The following is a 22,084-nucleotide window of genomic DNA, read 5'->3' as shown; positions in this document are numbered from 1 at the left end:
CAGTTAACCTTTTAACCGCCGTAGACTGATATATAAGACATACAAATTCGGGCTCATTTCGCCACTGTCTGATAAATAAGACAAAACTTTGTGTAACTTCGTACCCCCCGGCGACACGAGCGCGCTCGATGACGTATTCTATGGCGGTTAAAAGGATAACCTTCTACGAAACCCGACACAAAGTTATTGCTCTATGTAAATGAGGTCCGGCAATTTGACCAATTCCGATGAAAGCAGAAGCTTTTGTTCAAGACTGCCTTAACAAACGTCCGGCTGTTTTCCGCCGGCGGCCGCGGCCCACGGTTGACTCGCAGCTATAATTGCCTCTTTATGATAATTGCTAAGGAAAGGCACAAATTACGTAGGAGGATCTATAATTAAGTTCCGCAACTAATTTCCTAACTCATAAGGAAAAACCCGAAACTATATAATATTAAGCACCTAACCTGAATTCGTTCTCAGTAACAACGATGTGAAGTATGATGTAAACAATCATCAAACAAATAACAACATATTTAATAGTCGATTTAGACTCTCGCGCGAGCCACGAGACGAACCGCGAGCCGCGCCACGAGACGCAAGTCCACCGCTTACACTCGCGTTCGGCTTGTCATTCGGTTATAAACCTTATGCTGTGTCGTTAGTGTTTAAATTATGTTAGCTCGACGAGCTTGCGAGCCACGAGACGAGCCGCCGCGAGCCCACCGCTTACACTCTCGTCTCGTGGCTCGGCTCGCGGCTCGTCTCGTGGCTCCCGCGAGAGTCTAAACCGCTTTTAAAAATAAATTCTGAGTAGGTACCGCCCCAGGGCATCATTTTTATTTTAAATATATAATTCACTAATATACCGTTAAATATACAACTGTTGTTTACAATTAAACTATTTACGTATTTCGTAGTACAACGAAATACACTCTTGATGTTTTTAGAGAATTAATCAAGTTGTACCTACGTACTCCCGACAGTTTAAGAGGTCCGTCCCTGAAGGGTGACAAAGGGAACCCTATTACTAAAACCTCCGCCGTTCGTCTCTACCTATCCGTCTGTAAAGAAAACGCGCTTAGAAAACCCTTAAGTAAGGCTTAAAATAACATAAATGTTTTTCTTTTTGTACATCCAAACGGGAAAGTTAAAAAGGATTTACTAATCCACCTATAGCTCGTATTTATTGAACTATTTTTGCGTTGAGGCATTTTTATTTTTGTTAGGTTTGAAGTTCATACCACTTTTCTTAGATAGGTTTTTAGGTTATAGAATATGTAATATTTTCTGTGAAATAAATACATAGTTCCTAGGATTCTTTTATTTGACACTAACTTCGTACGCGTGGATTAGTATATTGGTGGTTATATTAGCTTAGAATATTATGCAGCAAAAAATAGCAGTAGGGACGGTTAATCATATTTTGTTTATTATCATACAATGCGTTAGATTTGTATTTCACAACCTGGCTAAGAGTAAGAGTTTCAATAAACTGAATAAAATTGATTCGATCCCTCTCACTCTCAAAACCCTTAGAAGATTTTTAAGTCCACCATTTAATAAAACCTACTACCTAATTACCTATTTACGAAGCTTCAAGTTCCTAGCTTTAAATAAAATTCGAACCCTATACAAATTTTCAATCCCTTTTTAACCCTTTTAGAGGAATAATTTTTAAAAACGCTGAGTTTACTTTTCTTGTATTCTAATAATATGTCTTTATACAACGATTCAAGTCCCGCACTCAAAAAAATGTTTGACCTCCATACATATTTTCAACCCCTATTTTCACCACCTTGGGGGATAAATTATCAAAAGCTCTGAAATTAGTTTTCTTCTCTTTTAATAAAATAGTTTTTTACTAAGGTTCAAGTTTCTAGCTTTAAATAAAATTTGAACCCTATACAAATTTTCAACCCCTTTTCGACTCTTTTAGGGGATGAATTTTCAAAAATGCTGAAATTACTATTCTTGTATTCTAATAATATACCTTTATACAAAGATACAAGTCCCGCACTCAAAAAAAAATCGATGAACATATAAACTTTCAACCCCTTTTTCACCACTTTAGGGGATCACCACTTCAAAAACGCTGAAATTAGTTTTCTTCTCTTTTAATATAATACCTTTTTTTTAATAATATATCTTTTATTTTAATAATATATCTTTTTACGAAGTTTCAAATTCCTAGCTTAAAATAAAACATTCACCCCATACAACCTTTCATCCCCTTTTTAACCCCCTTAGGGGTTGAGATTTCTCAAAATCGTTTCTTATCTCTTGTACACTTTACAAATGTAACCTGATGTGCAAATTTCAACTTTCTATCTTTTGCACTTTCGACTCTGCGTTGATGAATCAGTCAGTCAGTCAGTCAGGGCACTTGCATTTATATACATATATAGATGAAACGTTTTTTTTATAATATATATATAGAACAAAAATATGAAAAACTTCGTTTCTATTTTATAAATTCTGTATTTCACTTTGCACGTCCGCGTCCTGAGACTTTTATAAAGTTTTTCAACAATATTATGCAACACGCTATTTATAGTTAAACGTATTTTTTTTGTTTTTTAGCCCGCGGCACATTGGCTAACGTTATTCTAATACCTTTAAATGAGCAATTCTTGTTTATTTATTTATATATATGTATATGTATGTACATAGCCACTTAACTTGGAAAATAACTTTACCAATAATAAATAAAATAAAATTATAAAATACTTATAGTTTTATAAGCTATTAAATACTAAATATCTTTTCTTAAGACCCCTAATGTACTTCAATCAGACTACCATTTTGTAATTTTGCGAGCATATTTTATTAGGTCCTACATTTATAAAAACTAAAAAACTGTAGGTTGGTACTATAAATACTAGACATTTATCAGCGCTCTGAACTCGCACAACCGTGTAACTCAGGCAAACACGTTTCACACAAAGCTGAAACGGAGTACCCACGGATATTTACACGCGGCGATATTACCCGCGAAAATACATGGTAAATGAAAACCCAGTGTAAACCATATTAAAACTTCCATGACATGAGGGTACGGCGACGCTAAATAAACGGTTAAACCTTGGCAGACAGTGGCAGTGTGGGTAAAACTTCTTTTGATTCATCAACTTAGTAGAACTCGACTCGTTTTTTAGATTGCATAGGCATGAGTTCTTATAAACTTTCTAGTAACTTGTTTAGCCTTCTGCATTCTGCCATTTCCCATACCCAACACAAAGTATTAGTGATGATTTCGACATTATTACTTAATCATTATCTTCCTCGCGTTGTCCCGGCATTTTGCCACGGCTCATGGGAGCCTGGGGGCCGCTTGAAATTGGCATCAATAAGCGACTACCATCTGACCTTCCAACCTAGAGGGTAAACTAGGCCTTTAGTCCAGTTTCCTCGCGATGTTTTCCTTCACCGAAAAGCGACTGGTAAATATCAAATTATATTTCGTACATAAGTTTCGAAAAACTCATTGGTACGAGCTGAGGTTTGAAACCGCGACCTCCGGATTGCAAGTCGCACGCTAGGCGACATTATTTACTTGATTGTGAAATGTTATAGCCGTTATAGGGCTTGATTCCTTTTAAGTCAAGCTTCACAACAACTCGGGTTATGACAGCTTAAAAGACTCAAGTATATAAATCGCAGATCTCGTATAACCTCTTCACTCATCATAACACTCGAGTTCTGACCAACTCTATTGGGAGGTTTACTAAATCATACCGTAAGAGTAAAGTAAATCTACTTAAGCTTATTTCGCTCCCACTGCCGTCCGAGTCGAACAAACAACCGGAACCCCAGACCCTCATCCAAGTAACTAGTCGCGTGTGCCATCCCTTTGTCTCAGTTGCTTCTGGGTCGATGATCCTTTTATTGTAGGTATTCAATAAATATAGAGCAATACAGCAATATAGTTACTAAATAATGAATGATCTAGATCACAGAATCGGTTAGACCAGTCGAAATTCAACCTGAATTACGTGGGTCGGGACACTCATCGTCGGGTATAATTTAAGTCTCTCAAGAGTTAAAAGAATATCATAAGAATTTTGATATGTGTAGCACTAATTGACTTTCGCGTTAAGGCTTGGCCAGACACAGAGCGCGACGCAGCGACGCGTCCGCGCCGCGCGACCGCGGCACATGCTAACAGGTTACCGACGTCAAACAGACTGCGTCCCGCCGGTATCACGCCCCGCTTCTGTCGCGCCCCGCGCCGCGCGGCCCCTTGCGTCCGCGCAGCGCTGCGCCGCGCGGACGCGGCGGGACGCGGCGGGCCGCCGCGTCGCGCTGGGTCACATCAGTCGGATCGGACGTTAGGCAGCGAGCGGTGGCGCGCGGCCGCGCCGCGTTCCCGCGCGGCCGCGCCGCGTTCCCGCGCGGCCGCGCCGCGTTCGCGCGCGCGATGAGGGCGTGTTGAGAGCGCGGTCCGCGCGCGCCCTGTTTGTACAGTCATCGCGTCGGCATCACGCGGCGCGGACGCGGCGCTGCGTCGCGCTCTGTGTCTGGCCAAGCCTTTATTGTATCGCCAAATATGAAATTATTGTTTAATTAGGTAATATGAATTTCCGCAAAATATTGATTCACACAGGCTGTGTGGGGTCAATGACTATTGAAATTGATACCTAGGTCATAAATATTTTTCCAACACGTAGGTATGTATCAGGGATGTTGCGAATATCCGCATCCGCATCCGCAACCGCGGAACTTCCGCATTATTTTCAACATCCACATCCGCATAAAATCGATTTAATGCGGATGCGGATGTGGAACAGGTCGGTACAGGAACGTCTTAGCATCGGCGTAAGTGCTAGACTGCTAGGTACTTTAGTCATTTACCAAAAAAACCTATTAGAAATGAGCAGTCAAGCGTGAGTGGGACTTAATGTACGGAACCCTTGGAACGCGAGTCCGACTCGCACTTGGCCGGTTTTTTGAAATAAAAATTACTAAAATGTAATATTTGACGTTTTTATGGTACTATCTTGACATCCGCATCCGCATCCGCGGATGTAAGCCTTTAAAAATCCGCATCCGCATCCGCTTCCGCGGATGTCAAAAAATCGGCATCCGCAACATCCCTGGTATGTATATGTGTTCATATCAATTGTGTAGTCTCAGGAAAACTTAGAATTTAAAATACCTACTTATCCGAAAAACGAAAATCTCGTATTTAACAACTATAAAATTAATTATGTAAGATTCAATAATACGTTACCAGGCGTGGCTCACTCCGCGATTTCGTCGCATCGCTACAAGTACCTACAACTACATGCGGCCCACACCAATTTTGGTGTCTACTTAATTGCCGCCCTACGGAACGGACGCCTGTCGCACTCATATCTGTCGTAATAGACGAGTTTTGTTAGAAAGTGAATCTTATGTACCTAGTACTATTATTTATTCTGTGACATCACAAATCCTACCTAATTTTAATAACAGGGAATAATTAAATACCTGTCCGACAATAAATTCAAGCAAACATAAAACCATCATCGCCGCTAAGAATGGGTTGAACGTAAATATTGGGCATCTCTATGTCAGCATCAATCCCCTGAGCAGTTCAATCTAAAAGATGGGATAAGCAATTTGCAGGATTAATTGTTATTTTGCCGGCCACGAGCCGTTCGCCCGGACGCGATGTATCAATGAGACGCTGACAGACTCGATGGCTTTACGAAAGACGTGAAATATGTGCTATGTAGTGTAGTGTTGTTGTAGTGTGTGTGTTAGTTGTGTGTGTGTATTGTAGTTTATTTTTAAAGTTAGTCTGAATTAATACGAAGATTGAGATAAATGACCGAACGAGGACGAAGCATCATATATCAGCGCGGGCAAATATGATTCCACAGCGTAGTGACCATCAGACTGATGTTTTTCAAGACGACTTGTATAATCTCAAGGCTAGATGATTGGATTTTGGAACAGAACTAAACATTTTCAGCCGAGAACAAAAAAACAAGAATCAAAAAGCGGCCAAGTGCGAGTCGGACTCGCCCATGAAGGGTTCCGTATTTAGGCGATTTATGACGTATAAAAAAAAAACTACGTACTAGATCTCGTTCAAACCAATTTTCGGTGGAAGTTTACATGGTAATGTACATCATATATTTTTTTTAGTTTTATCATTCTCTTATTTTAGAAGTTACAGGGGGGGGGACACACATTTTACCACTTTGGAAGTGTCTCTCGCGCAAACTATTCAGTTTAGAAAAAAATGATATTAGAAACCTCAATATCATTTTTGAAGACCTATCCATAGATACCCCACACGTATGGGTTTGATGAAAAAAAAAATTTTGAGTTTCAGTTCGAAGTATGGGGAACCCCAAAAATGTATTGTTTTTTTTCTATTTTTGTGTGTAAATCTTAATGCGGTTCACAGAATACATCTACTTACCAAGTTCCAACAGTATAGTTCTTATAGTTTCGGAGAAAAGTGGCTGTGACATACGGACGGACAGACAGACGGACAGACGGACAGACGGACAGACAGACAGACAGACATGACGAATCTATAAGGGTTCCGTTTTTTGCCATTTGGCTACGGAACCCTAAAAACAAGACACGATGTCCACGTGTCCGACGGAAGAAATAAGTTTTTGGTCAAACTTCATTTTTGGTACAAGCTTTTATCGCTGACTGTACTTTTCTTACGATAGACAACTAATACTCATCGAGACAATTTTAAAAACCCCTAACACAATTAGGTTACGTTGTTTCATCACAGAGTTCCTATGGCCACCTCCTGTCTCCATCATCAGATCAGCTCGATGGTACCATGATATTGCATTGTCACCCCGACTTACATGTGTATGCATAATTTCAGCTCAATCGGAAACCGGGAAGTGGATCAAATTTAACTTGCAAGATTCCATTACATAGATACATACAGGTCGACCTAATAAAAGCTTGTTAAAAAGGTCAAGCTTCGTTTCACTAACAGGACAAATTTTCGACAACACGTGTAACTAGCGACGCAAGACAACAAAACAAAGCAAAACATTGTTACGATACGACATCACACGGCCTTTCCTTCAGTGGTTGCCTACACGTGCCTACCTACTTAATTAAAAAGTTTTTTTACATTGAAAATGTTTATCAGATCGTTTTCGCGGGGGAGTGTTTTTCGGCAATATTTTAAAAGTAATAAAAATAGATGAAAGGCAGTGGTATTAAAAGATGCAAGAGCGAAATTCTTGGACACGGTGTAATAATTAGTAGGTACCTACAGTAAGTTTTGTTTCAGTCGTCTGGATCTGATGCTAATTAATTATTTTAAATGAGGGTTTATTTGAAAGTTTGTTTTTAACTTTAAAAACTAATCTCAATTGTTGTGCCAACATACAATTTTACAAAGTGAACTCCGTGAAATCAGGTACTGTGTCCTCTACAAGTGTGAAAGGTAGGCGGAAGGCCCTCAGAGCCAGAGCCGCCGCTGTAGAAGTTTAATATATAGCTTTTGCCCGCGACTTCGTCTGCGTGGAATTAGTTCCAGCAGTTAAAATCTAATAGCAATCATTTTGAGAATAATGCTTTATTGCTTATACCAATTAACAGGCAATTCATTTATTTTCTCACTTCCACACCCTCTTTGTGGATGACTTCCGACATAAAAACTATCCTATGTCCTTCCCCGGGACTTAAACTATCTCTATGCCAAAGGGTATAGCCGGGTAAGCATGGCCAAACTGCCCTTAGCGAAAAAAACAATTTCCTTTCACTGGATTATTAACCTATATATAAGTAGTGCTTTCACCAAATATTAAGCCTCAAATGCTTCAGATTTAAAAAAAATATGCAAAAAAAGAAGAATAATTTTTATTTTATTACAGCCAAAGTACTAATCCGATTTCTTTGTAATTTGGGTATGTTGTATATACAATTAAGGTCGCTTTCTGAAAAAAATTATATTGAATTATCTCTTAAAATAATAGTAAAAAATTGAAATGAAAATTTTCAGAAAAATAAAAAAAAGACATGCGAGATAGCGACAGTTATTAAATTTACATATTTCATGTAGAATTTAATAATGTTTAACATATATTTTTTTCAAAAATTAAAATCGGGATTAACAGTGTTAAAAACTCGAATTTGTAACATCCCATAATACCTTCTCTTCATACAAAATAACTTGTAAGTACGTTATACTAGAAAGTTATATTCCCAACGCAATTTGAATTTAGAACGCGACTTATTTTGCTGAGCGCGGACCTTAAACTCCGTGGCTGTATGCGGCTAGGGCGAACGGCATTCAGAGATAAAAAAAAAACCGGCCAAGTGCGAGTTGGACTCGCGCACGGAGGGTTCCGCACCATCAACAAAAGATAGAGCAAAACAAGCAAAAAAACGGTCACCCATCCAAGTACTGACCCCGCCCGACGTTGCTTAACTTCGGTCAAAGATCACGTTTGTTGTATGGGAGCCCCACTTAAATCTTTATTTTATTCTGTTTTTAGTATTTGTTGTTATAGCGGCAACAGAAATACATAATCTGTGAAAATTTCAACTGTCTAGCTATCACGGTCCGTGAGATACAGCCTGGTGACAGACGGACGGACGGACGGACGGACAGCGGAGTCTTAGTAATAGGATCCCGTTTTTACCCTTTGGGTACGGAACCCTAAAAAGCGCGGGAACAGGAAAATAGGCACGAATTTTATACAGAGCGTTAACGATTGAAAAATGTCTGTTCCTTTGATGAATAAAATACGTCACATTCTAAATTCAAATTCGTAAAGACTGCGTTCACAATATACTTCATTCGTTTATGACTACTTAGCTTTGCTTGTATGAAGAGAGAGTATTATGGGATGTTACAAATTCGAGTTTTTCACACTGTTAATCCCGATTTTAATTTTTGAAAAAAATATATGTTAAACATTATTAAATTCTACATAAAATATGTAAATTTGATAACTGTCGCTATCTCGCACGTATTTTTTTTATTTTTCTGAAAATTTTCATCTCAATTTTTTACTATTATTTTAAGAGATTTTTCAATATTTTTTTTTTCAGAAAGCGACCTTAATTGTATATACAACATACCCAAATTACAAAGAAATCGGATTAGTACTTTGGCTGTAATAAAATAAAAATTATTCTTCTTTTTTTGCATATTTTTTTTAAATCTGAAGCATTTGAGGCTTAATATTTGGTGAAAGCACTACTTATATATAGGTTAATAATCCAGTGAAAGGAAATTGTTTTTTTCGCTAAGGGCAGTTTGGCCATGCTTACCCTTTCAACTAAATCGTGCACCAGCGCCAGTGCTACACCGCGCGAGCGGGACAGTTCCTATCGACAAAGTTTGTTATTCAGTTGTCGACTGTCGCGCCCACATATGTCTGTGCACGCCCATCATGTGCTAGCCGTGCAGCGACAGCATCGCGATTGTTGTATCGATACTGTTGTTAAGTCCCCGTACAAAATTTCACCCCTTTAAGGGATGATTCCTGAGATAAAAACTATCCTATGTCCTTCCTCGGGACTCAAACGAACTCTATGCCAATTTTCATCTAAATCGGTTCAGCAGTTTAAGCGTGAAGAGGTCAGAGGTGACAGACAGATAGACAGTCTTCCTTTTATAATATTAAGTATGGAAGTATGGATTATACAACGAAGTTAAGCCTCATTTAGAAATTCTTCGTTGATCCCAACAGAGAACATTAATTGAATTAAGTCGATCGACCAAATACCGCAATGTAACCGAAATCGCATGCAAGTTCTTGATCCGTCTAATGGGGGCTCTCATTTTAAAATGACATTCTGAAATAACATGAAATTTGACATGAACTCTGAAGTATATAGTGGTGGAGTAACACGAGCAATAAATTAACACATTCCCTGCCAGGGGGCGTGGCCTAGGAACAAACTTGTATGACGGCCCTAATAGCATTTTCTTGTAGGGATTTGGTTGGGCCTTTGTTTACGTTTGGTTGGCGGGCCGCAACCGTTATATCTGGCCGTACGATTTGCTGGAGGGCCCTCGACAAAGGCCCTCCCGAAGATTCCCAACAGAGGGCCATAAGAGTAATTTTTTCGTTGGGCCTATTTAAATAAATCATACAATTATTCAACGGTGGTGGTTTTGGTTGGGCCGTGGTTGGGCCTATACACATGGTTGGTTAATTGTTAGATTTGGCCGTATGGCTTGCTGTATGGCCAACTGAAAAAAAATAAAAGCGGCCAAGTGCGAGTCGGACTCGCCCATGAAGGGTTCCGTATTTAGGCGATTTATGACGTATAAAAAAAAACTACTTACTAGATCTCGTTCAAACCAATTTTCGGTGGAAGTTTACATGGTAATGTACATCATATATTTTTTTTAGTTTTATCATTCTCTTATTTTAGAAGTTACGGGGGGGGGGACACACATTTTACCACTTTGGAAGTGTCTCTCGCGCAAACTATTCAGTTTAGAAAAAAATGATATTAGGAACCTCAATATCATTTTTGAAGACCTATCCATAGATACCCCACACGTATGGGTTTGATGAAAAAAAAAATTTTGAGTTTCAGTTCGAAGTATGGGGAACCCCAAAAATTTATTGTTTTTTTTTTCTATTTTTGTGTGAAAATCTTAATACGGTTCACAGAATACATCTACTTACCAAGTTTCAACAGTATAGTTCTTATAGTTTCGGAGAAAAGTGGCTGTGACATACGGACGGACAGACAGACGGACAGACAGACGGACAGACAGACATGACGAATCTATAAGGGTTCCGTTTTTTGCCATTTGGCTACGGAACCCTAAAAAAAGGGCATTTTTTTCGTTGTACGAGGTCCAAAAATAACACCACACTGTATAAAACCACCACTTTATTTACTATTTACTACTACTACTACACACTGTATATAACACTCACTGCTTGATTTGAATTTTGAACTGACGACCTATTGTTCCTCGGACCCTATATTAAACCCAGAAAAATCTTAACACCGCGTTGTGGAAAGTACGCGTTGGGAACAAAGTGCCATCTTTTGACTTATTTGGTAATTAATTTTCTTTAACAACAAATAGCTAAATTGTGACTTTAAATGCAAATTATTGCATACATGTTATTCCAAATAATTTTACAAATATTTTAGTGTTAATTGCCATCAAAAATAACCATAATAAATTTCCAAAATCGGTAAATGCGATATTTGGCACCATTGGGCCAATGGATGATATCGTTGATTAGCCAACGTTACCAAAATACACAAAGGCCCATTGTTGGGCATCAGTGCCACAGCCAATGTTGGTAAATGCGATATTTGTCATCATTGGGCCATTGGATGATATCGTTGATTAGCCAACGTTACCAAAATACACAAAGACCCATGGTTGGGCATCAGTGCCACAGCCAATGTCGGTAAATGCGATATTTGGCACCATTAGGCCAATGGATGATATCGTTGATTAGCCAACGTTACCAAAATACACAAAGGCCCATTGTTGGGCATCAGTGCCACAGCCAATGTTGGTAAATGCGATATTTGTCATCATTGGGCCATTGGATGATATCGTTGATTAGCCAACGTTACCAAAATACACAAATGCCCATTGTTGGGCATCAGTGCTACAGCCAATGTTGGTAAATGCGATATTTGGCACCATTGGGCCAACGAATGTTATCGTTGTTTAGCGGACGGTAGCAAAATACACAAAGGCCCATTGTTGGGCATCAGTGCCACAGCCAATGTTGGTAAATGCGATATATGTCATCATTGGGCCAACGAATATTATCGTTGTTTAGCCAACGGTACCAAAATACATAAAGGCCCATTGTTGGGCATCAGTGCCACAGCTAATGTTGGTAAATGCGATGGTGGGCCAATACAAATTTTAATGTTGGCTACGGAACGAACCTCATCCCAACGTTTTCCGTACCGTTGGCACCGTAGGCCCCAACGAAAATGCTACTAGGGGGTGGACGCACATGTGCGTCGGGGGCAGTGAATGTGTTAAACTGTAGGCTGTAGGTACTCAAACTGACCAACATTTGTTCAGCGACTTTTAAAAACAACTTGTGTTTTGATTTTTAGTACACTTTCAAAGTTTATTCAAAGACGAAATGTAATTGCGAATTTTGTTATTTTTAAAACATGACCAGCAATGATGTAAGCGTACATTGAAGTTAAGTTAATAATTAATTAAAAGTAAAAAGTCTAAAGACTTCTTATTTATCGTTTGAGGAGTACAATTTAATTATTTGTTCGCGTTATACGGCCCACTTTGTATTTATTTTTGTCTGGTACTAGTGGTCGTTGGTAGAAATTTTAATAGGAAGAAATTAGAGCGAGTAGAAGTTTTACATACAAAACTTCTACGAGCTCAAGAGATGCACTGCGAGCCGTATCCAGGTAGTTATTATATGCATCACAACCGAGGTGCCCACCCCACCCACGTTTTCTGACCACCACACACATGAAATGTTTATAATAATGTGGACACAAGCAACTAAAATGATTTTAATAAATTGATAACCTATTATAACCAAGTAGGTAGATTATCTGGATGTCAATAGGTAGGTAACTAGGTGCTAAGTTTTTGGTAGCAAAGTTGAACTGGGAGATGTGTACTTTCACTCCCAGTTACCACAAAGACAAAGAGGAAAATAAACTTTCGTGATAACGAACTATTCTCATTATCTAGTTCTATTTGTACGCTTACGCTTAGGGCAACCTAGGTGTACAAAAGATATTTGAAAATGTTTTATTTTACATCTACAATTAATCTTTATTCTTTACATTGTTAATACCAAAACTCTTGACGTTAGTAGTGAACTAGGATAAATAGAAATACTAGAGATGAATTCTTAATTTCAGATCTACATATTTATTTCTCGAACCAAGGCTGTTTTAGTAATCTGAACAGGTTAGTAGGTACTCGTCGTTCTAGTTTATTGACCTTTGTCCTCGAATAAAGAGAAGATACGCCTGAAAGTAAAAGCTTTTCCTCGTCAGAACCGTATTATAAAATGTATAAAAGGGATTTTAAGTATTTCGGAATAGATAACTTTTGTTGAATAAACTTAATAGAAAATTACTTTAGGCAAGTAACATTTATACACACAAAATATGCAACCAAATCCATTTAATGGTTTTTAATACGCAACTTTGTTCGTTAAGGTCTCTGCCCACTACACCGTATCATACCATACCATACCATGACCGTGCTATGAACGTGTCAGACAAAAAAATATCTTTGTATTAAAAAGTATTGAGACTATGCCCAGCCGTGATAAACTAGAACTTAATTTACTTAAGCCTGAGATTAACGGTGATTTAGCTGTAGTCAAATTAAAAATTAGAAATGATGGTACATCCCACGCAAACAAGGACTTTGGGTGCATCCACACCACATTAACTTTTATCGAGCAATAATGGAGCAACATTGTGTAAGTACTTAACTAGGTAATGTTAATTTTTAACAAGCAGATACGTCTGCGAACGATGCTATTAAGATTAGAATAAATTTAAGAGTGGAAAAACTACTGGCTTCGGTTAGACTTGAATTCACGGCCTCTGGATCGATACTCCAGCGCTCTGCCATCTGAGCCACCAAGACCTCATCCATAGCCAGCAAATCTGTCTACCATAGGGATCAAGGGGACCCTAGCCAAGACAGTTAATAGTTTTTCCACTTTTAAATTTATTCTAAGCTTAACTAGGTACCTACTTAAGTTACCTAATATGTATTACTTATCATGTTGGACAGTGTTGCTTCACAAAAAAGTTAACTGCGATGTGGATGCACCTTTTGTAATGTAGCAATAGGTGTTTTAGACAATCTAGTGCTGGTAGGTAGGTACATATTTAAAATGTTAGAGCCTACAGATACAAATAACTTCCGCTGAGATTATAATAACTCGAAAAACATAAATACGACGGGGTCCCTTTGTATCCCATAAAGTTTTAAGCCATAATGTATTGTTTGTCATATTATCATTAGTCATAAAATGAAACCGTTAACTTTTCAGGATTTTCGTAAGGTTATCCTATAGATAGGTTAGGTTAGGTTTGTTTTATGGCAATCCTGAAGTGACGAGTTTCTGAACCAAACTATGACTACCTAATGAAAATGTGGGCATGCAATACATTATGACTTAAAACTATTTGGGAAACAATAGAGACCCAAATACGACCGTAACAATTATTGGGTACAGTCCATCGCCATAAATCGGAGCGGCCATGGTGTTCATAATGATTACCTACTGAATAGTCGGCAGTACGCTTACCAGCCGGGCAGGTCGACAGCGGACGCTTGTCGTGACGTCGTGACGCGGGTGTTGTCGCACCTCGAGGGTGGGCGACAAGTTGCAGCGATATTCAGTGAAAAGGGCTAACGTACTTCACAATCTCAAGTCTGCGGGGTTATTTCTAATCCTAAAAAAGCGAAGTAGGTACCTACCTATTCGCTAGGTGCACGACTGGTGCTGCCCTCATTTTGGCGGACTTTATACGTTAAATCTTATGGAGTAAAATTAGTTCAAGCTCAAGCGGCTGCCGCTAGTACTAATGTCGGACATTCCATAAGATTACCTGTATTTGTGACGATCAGCGCCACTTCCCCCTCCACTAGGGTTTGCTCCCGGTACTGAGTTCGTATGGCGAGAACCGGGAATTCCCGGGAACCCTCCACCGACTGCGCACCTTGCCAATAGCTAAGGTAAAATAATCATTTGACAAAATGATAATAAAAAGTAAAAATCTCTGTGTTAGATAAAATGTGCGACCCTCTTATCCATGTCGATGGGACGCAAAATTCCTTCCAAATATTTTATACTAAAGCATTTTTTCTGGCGGCCCTCCACGTCGGACCCAGCGGTCGCATTGAAATTGGGTGCGCCGAACTTTTACTAACACTTTTGGGGTTCCTTAAACATTTTGTTACGATCTTACGTTTTAAAAGTAAAAAGGGTCTTAAACGTCCCTTATTAATAAGTTAAATTTGAGGTAGGTAGCCCTTTTTAAATAAGAGATTAATAAAGGAATTGTGTGTAGTCATTTTTTTAATTCGTGGATGAAATGAATGGCATAAGTAGTAATACTGTTTTTTTTTAATTAATACAAATATTTGCAAAATGAGCATGAAACAAGACTAGTAACAATGTACTACCAAGTGTTATCCAATTCTCCGCCACTTGCCAACGGTACTCATTCATCATTTATTTTAAAGAATTACTTTATGAATAAACATAATACGTGTGCTAACTCGGAGCACGTTGCATGTTCCAGTGATTTGATATTATTAAATAAGATGTCGATGTAGGTACGAGTATGTTTATAAGTTCTCATTAAAAATCCTCCTAAAGTTACGAAATCAAGTCTGGTATAGTATACTTAGAGGCTCTATAAGATAACAAACTTTAATAATAAAAATCACTTCAGTATTCGTGCCCCGCGCTTGCACACGTACTTATGTTAATAAAGATCCAACAACCGAAGTAATACCATAGAGAAATATAATAATACAAGAGTGCTCACTTCATACATCAGTTAGACTATTGATTTCAGTGTCTACATCTAGCATCGAGTAGCGGACCTATCAGTACTGCTACTTGACAATAGATATAGCACCGACCGGAAAGTCTTATGCTGTTGAGATAAGACTTTCCGGTCGGTGCTACCTATTGTCAAGTAGCAGTACTGATAGTTCCGCTACTCGATGCTAGATGCTAATAGTCTTTTTGGTACTAAAACTGATGTATAGAGTGAGCAATCTATGTATTTTTTTCTCTATGGTAATACGCACGTATAATATTTCGAATTAATTTAAAACAACTCTAGAGAAACTGGGTAAACAGCGAACGAAAGTATTATTTAAGCATTTCATCAAGAAATTCCAATTAATCACGCACCCTCTGAAGTCAACAATATTAAACTTGGAAGTTAGATAACTGAATCAGCGGTTCTGTTCGACAGTCAATCTCTACAATTTCGAATTTACGAAGGAATATTGCAAATCACCAGTTTTATGACTATTTGTAGTCAGACGATTCGGATGAAAATTGTCGTGAATCCGTATTCGCAGTAAATTTCCCTCGTTGGTCATAATCTTGGTTGGTCTGGTTGGCCTCGTAAGACTCGGTGCGGTACCGCCGAACTAGTTCATTCTGGCTTGCGGGTTGCTACACCGAGTAAGGCGCTGTATGTGTCGCGCCTGCATTACACCGCCACGGCTGCTGAAGTGGTAGAGTATGTACACAAGAAGACCGGCTATACGCTGAGGGTGTTCCAGCTTCGATCGCGCCACTACGTGCACTTCAACTCGTTTGTGGTGCGCGTGCCGCGACCGCTGCAGGGGACCATCGAGTGCGCCGACTTCTGGCCGAAGGGTGTCGTGTTTCGGAGGTTCCGGGGCAAACTGTCGAATCCGACACAAGACCAGACGATTCAACGGAGCCACGCCGTTTTGTCGCCTAAATAGTGTTTAGTTTTTTAAGTTTATATAAAATGCATATATATGTTAGTCTGTAAGGTATTTGTAATATGGGCCTTGTTGCCTGATTTAAAATGTTAAATAAATAAATAAATAAATAAAATAATGTTATCTAGGTTTTGGTCATAAAGTGGCGAAGAGTAGCAATAACGTCCGCAGTGTGCATGCAGAGATAGAGATTTATGTAGAATCGAAAGCCGGCGGTATCCCTGCCTATATTAAGGAATATGGTTTAGTAGGTACCTAGCCTAATTTCTACTGGTAATTCCCGCGGTAACTAGGTCTAATAAGTTCTTCTAGTTCTAGTTATACGAACGACGTATCACTCGCTTTATTAGTGTCCTTGATTGCACATTCTAAGAATTTAAACTTGGAAATTGCAATTATGCAACTGCCTAACTTTTCCGACATATTTATTGTACCTAGTTCGCACCTTACATGACTGAGATCACCTATTTTTGTTTTTTTCGCTAAGCAATTTTCATCCCTAATTTATCTACACACATTGAGCTGTAAGCCAGCTCATATCTTACCCGAAATAATGTATCTCTATTGTGTAGCATTTCAAACACGCACGATTTAAGCTCCCCACATGTTATAATATAACTTTCTCACGATAAATTGATGAGAAAACTACTACACTTTTGACCCCGACTATAAAAAACAAATATTAAAAGGGAGACAGATATGAAAACTTGTTTAATTATTGCAGGGTGCTAAGTGTATATGATAAGGCTAAACTGGCTGCAATCCTAGAATATAAGCATTGTCTGGGAGAGCTGAATAGATATAATAGGCCAAATAACCTTCGCAGTCTACCCAATGAACCTAATTTTATGATGACTACTAAAAATAATAATGAATATGGTAATAGAATTTGGTCCTCTTGCGTCCCTAAAGCTCTAAACAGCTTTCCCAGTGATGTAATTGAAAACATAAATAAGAAACCTAGGAATATTAAGACTATTGTTAAAAAAGCATTGATAGAGATAAATGTAAAAAGCATGTAAAATATTTAATATATAATATTTAATGGTAATTCAATAATTTCATAGGGGTTGCTCCCCATTTCCCTTAGTTCATATAATCTTAAAAATGTAAGATTAGTACTAAGTAATTGTAATGTACTTAATTCTATAGAAAAATAAACAGTTTTTTTTTTGATAGAGAAACTAATATTCCATACTAAACTGTACTTAACAGAAGAACCTAAATATATTTTGGTCTTATGTACCTATATACGTACTTCGATCTATTTCTAAGTGGATTTATGTAGTTAACACACTGGTCCGATATGCACACATTGTACACCTACCTACCTAAAATACCTACCTACTAGCCTACTACCAATAATACGCGTAAAGCATTGCTATATTACGTAGCTACGTAACGTAAGTATCTATAGAATACCGACTTCCGTCGGTTAAAAAATATAGGGGCTTTATCATGACTCGTGACATCATAAGATGTCGCAGTCGGATCGTATAATCCGCCGTATTACATTACGGCTAGCCGTTTTACAAAACAGGGGCGTTTTGAAATGCGGCGGTTCGACGATTAGCCGGATTGAATGCGGCTGAATGAAAATCCGCCGGAATGTATTCGGCGCCATACGTTCTTCAACACGGCTAGCCGTAATTTAATACAGCGAGTCATTAGCCGCCGCTTTGACAGTTTTTAGTTCCCATTTTTAACACTAGTGGCGCTGCCTGACATAACAACAACAAACTATGAAAAACGCTGGGGTGTCCATCAAATCTGGAGTTCGTCGGACTGTTTCTTTTCAAAAAACATTACCTCCGCAACTTAACTAGACGGCGGGGCTCCTATTTCTGAGCGCTTTGCCCTTCGGACATCTGAAGCTACCTAACGAACCTAACCTACCTACCTATTGATTTAGTGAGACGTCCGTGAAAACATTACAGTTTGGGGAAAAAAGCGTAGGTAGGTAAGAAGGTTAGGTTCGTTAGGTAGCTTCAGATGCCCGAAGGGCAAACCGCCCAGAAATAGGGGCCGCGCTTGCGGGGCTCCGTCTATTTAAGTTGTGAAGGAAATGTTTTGGAAAAGAAACACATGTAGTGCGGTGGGACCATGGTAAAAATAAATTAAATTGCAAACATTGTCAAACTCCGGTTACGTAGGCGACCGAAAGAACTGGTCACTCTACAATCTAAATAGTAGATACGATGCGGCTAAAGTAGGCCGCCTTATTGAAGAACGTATCGCAATGACAATCCGGCTAGTCGTCGAACCGCCGCATTTCAAAACGCCCTTGTTTTGTAAAACGGCTAGCCGTAATGTAATACGGCGGATTATACGATCTGACTACGACATAGATATAGACAAGCCGAGCCTTCCAGGGGGTTACAAGTTGTAAACCTACAAATCGCCACTATGAATATTTATCATGTGTCGTACGACCCGCATTAATACTTACTACATCTAACTAAGCCGGGTGGAAGGAGATAGTGTAAGGTACAGTCAGCAGCAATAGCTTAGCAACTTCTGCTGCGGACTGTTCCTTATAGACACCGTATTTGACGAAGAGGAGAATGGAGCACATGATGAATGAGTATGTATATAGGATAGGAATCATGAGTAACATAGGAACTCAGATCATAGAAGGTACTAGATATCTGACGGAGGCGTGGCGCGTGTCGCCGCAACATGGTCAGGCTGACCATTTTTCTTTCCGCCGTAAGACCGGTAAGACAGTCGCAATTTAGCTGTCGTAGAAAAATGTGCTCTTCAATTTACGTAAAATGCCGGTTTGTAGCGTTGTTTCGTGTCGAAATAGGAGTGCTTAGGGATCATGGAGTTACATACCACATGTGAGTACATTTTTTTAACGTATTAGTCAATAAAACAACACATTTTAACAAATAAATCCTGTGACATATGATTTTACTGAGTCGGACCATTTTGCCAAACAAACGCGTGGCAATTTGAATATGCATTCTACATTGACGGCTTAGCATGGAAAACTATTTGTAGTGTGCTAGGCAACGGCGCAATGCATTATGCCGCTAACGATATCCACAACGGCAATATTGTTACTTGGTACGACCGCTAACCGGTTCCCTTCTTTCCGCAAGGAACTAGAGTGGCGCTCGTACATAATTGAAGTTTAAGCGTTATCGATAATAATATCTGGATATAGTGTGTATGGAAGTAATTATTTTTAATTAAAATTTTACTAGGGGAAACTGGGGAGGGTTGATCACCCCTTTTGTTTTTAGCATACATTTTCTTAACTATTTGTAGTATTGAAAAACTTTATACACCATACGACTCAGAATTTATCTCTTCATTAATAGTTTGAATTAGAACAGATTTGTGCAATAAATTAGATCATTATTTAATGAAAACCCATAGTGTTGACTTTTACCATGTGTCCCCTATGTAAGGGAGACTTGTTTACCCCTGGTCGGGAGCCTTGATCCTAGGGGGATCAAGTGACCCTGGTTCTTGGGACACATGGTAAACATATTTTTACCACGTCTCCCCATACCAGATTCTCATTGATTATATAACTCGGATCGCTATTAGCAATGCATCTATAATTTGTAAAATACACAGCAAACATATATATATATTGCATCTTCCATGCTTTGAAGTTGTATTTCCGGTAATCAGATGTCTAAGCCGAAGGGATCAAGTCTTCCAGATTTGGGGACACTTGGTAAAAAGATTTTAAGTGGGAATGTCATATTTCGAGGGTAGTATCTACATTAATTTATTCACTTTATCTACAGAAAATTAATATATGAAGATATCAAACACATATTAATCCATAATCTTATACTTTTAAAAAACAATGTAATCGTATTATACATAAAACAACATAAAATAGGAAATCAATTTTTGTACCAAAAAAAAAACAAAAATCTAAGTTATTAACATACAATTTCTTGTAACAAGCTCATTTTTTTAAAGTTCTTATGAAGGTATTTTTAGATTTAGATTTAGATTTTAGATTTTAGATTTCATTTATTTGCAATAAACATGGTACAGTGGTTCTTATGCTATTGTTATTAGGTAACACATGATTAACTACATAGTAGCATGCAAATTTACACCTTAAACTCTAGGACATACAACACATTAATCAAAATAAACAGTTATATACAACATAGTTCAAATGTCAATGCTAAAGCTAAGAAATTTAATTAATTAAAGGAACCGTCAATTTAAAATTTCATTTAGCGTCAGATACCTACAGCAATTTTAATTTTTTTACCCATCACTGGTCGTTATTGTTTACTATAATAAATAAGTTTAGAAATTTACTGCTCACGTTTCGAGGACGGTGTTTGAGCTGCATAATCCTAAAATCCTTTCTATGGACCGTCGGTTCTATAGTACATAAGGTCGGAAAGCCATTGAAATAGCATTTCATCCATAAAAACAAAAATATCGCCGGTTGAAAACCAAATATCGTTATAAGTGTTTTTGTCGACCGAGTAACATCCCCTGTGTATAAAACGTTTAACTTGATAAAAAAGACCAAGTACGGGTAGTTCGTAAAATGTTGATGTCAACTTTAGTCAGTCTTTTCAAAGGCCACGGGGATAATTCCGTTTTCGGAGTCGGTTGTATAATTAAAAACTGAATTATACGCCATTAAATTCCGTTTTAATAAACAATAATCAGTCAAAAACATTGAAAGTTAAAATCAGTGTTTCTCTGGTCGTACTTTCGCGGCATGATTTACTAAAGAAAAGAAAATATTTATGATAGCTCTATGAATCATTTTGTAAGTAAATTTATTACAATGTATACTTGATCGCTTTGGGGGTGACATGATCCCGGAATCATATCTCCCCAGAAGAAAAAGTCAAAGTCTCCCCATAGTAAGATTATAAAACATGCCGTACTGGAAATATGTGTTCGCGTATATCAATGTAATCCAAGTTAATCATCACTTCAATAAACAACAAATAAAATAAGCACACTCACTAACATCATTTCCATCTCATATTATAAAATAAATCCAGTTAAAGCTTACCGAAAATTGAATATAGTACGCGGAAAATCTTTCACCGTCCGCCATTTTTGAACCACTGACTTTTCCGATACAGTGCCATGACAGAACGTGAAGTTAGGAACGAATGAATGAGTGTTACCAGCGCAAAAAATTGTATCTCGTTTGGTTTGATTAAAAATGAAGTTTACCAAGTGTCCCCTAGGGATCGACCCTCCCCACCCTCACCTATTATTTTGTAGTAGTATACCTATACATTTTTAATAAAAATGCAGTAGGTAGGTACGTCAAAGAAAAAACTGTTTTAAATATTATTTATTACATTGTAGTTTATACGTATAAGTATAGGTATTAAAGTTAGGTTCTTAGCAACGATTTAAATAACTGCACTAGGTATGATCAAATATGTTCATACTTGTCAAATATATTATCCTTGACACACTTTTTACCCCTCCTCATTTATATGACGAGTGAATATAAATAAGTTTAAATAATAGTATATCACAAAGATTTTTACTAATAACAAAAATATAGGTAAAGAGTGTTTATTATTATTCGTATATGATTTTAAAGCTTATTTAATAGTGCATACCTAACTTACAATATAATTTAACATATTTTCTTTCGCAGTTCTTCATAGCTCTATGTAGCTAATATTCGGATTCGGGTGACGA

The 22,084-nt window shown here is 38.0% G+C and overlaps 1 long non-coding RNA gene across 1 annotated transcript in view; it reads left to right on the top strand.

Moving 5' to 3' along the window:
• Window positions 1-6,143, top strand: part of LOC134648860 (uncharacterized) — a 362,135-nt gene extending 355,992 nt beyond the window's left edge. The window contains exon 3 of the long non-coding RNA XR_010096930.1: window positions 6,014-6,143. This is a non-coding gene — a long non-coding RNA (uncharacterized LOC134648860). The remainder of the gene's footprint in view (window positions 1-6,013) is intronic.
• Window positions 6,144-22,084: the final 15,941 nt, after the last annotated feature.

The sequence above is a fragment of the Cydia amplana genome, chromosome 6 (assembly GCF_948474715.1).
Source record: "Cydia amplana chromosome 6, ilCydAmpl1.1, whole genome shotgun sequence".
Classification (NCBI taxonomy): Eukaryota; Metazoa; Arthropoda; class Insecta; order Lepidoptera; family Tortricidae; genus Cydia; species Cydia amplana.
The sequence above is the reverse complement of the archived record's forward strand: the minus strand, read 5'-3'. Positions and strand labels throughout refer to the sequence as shown.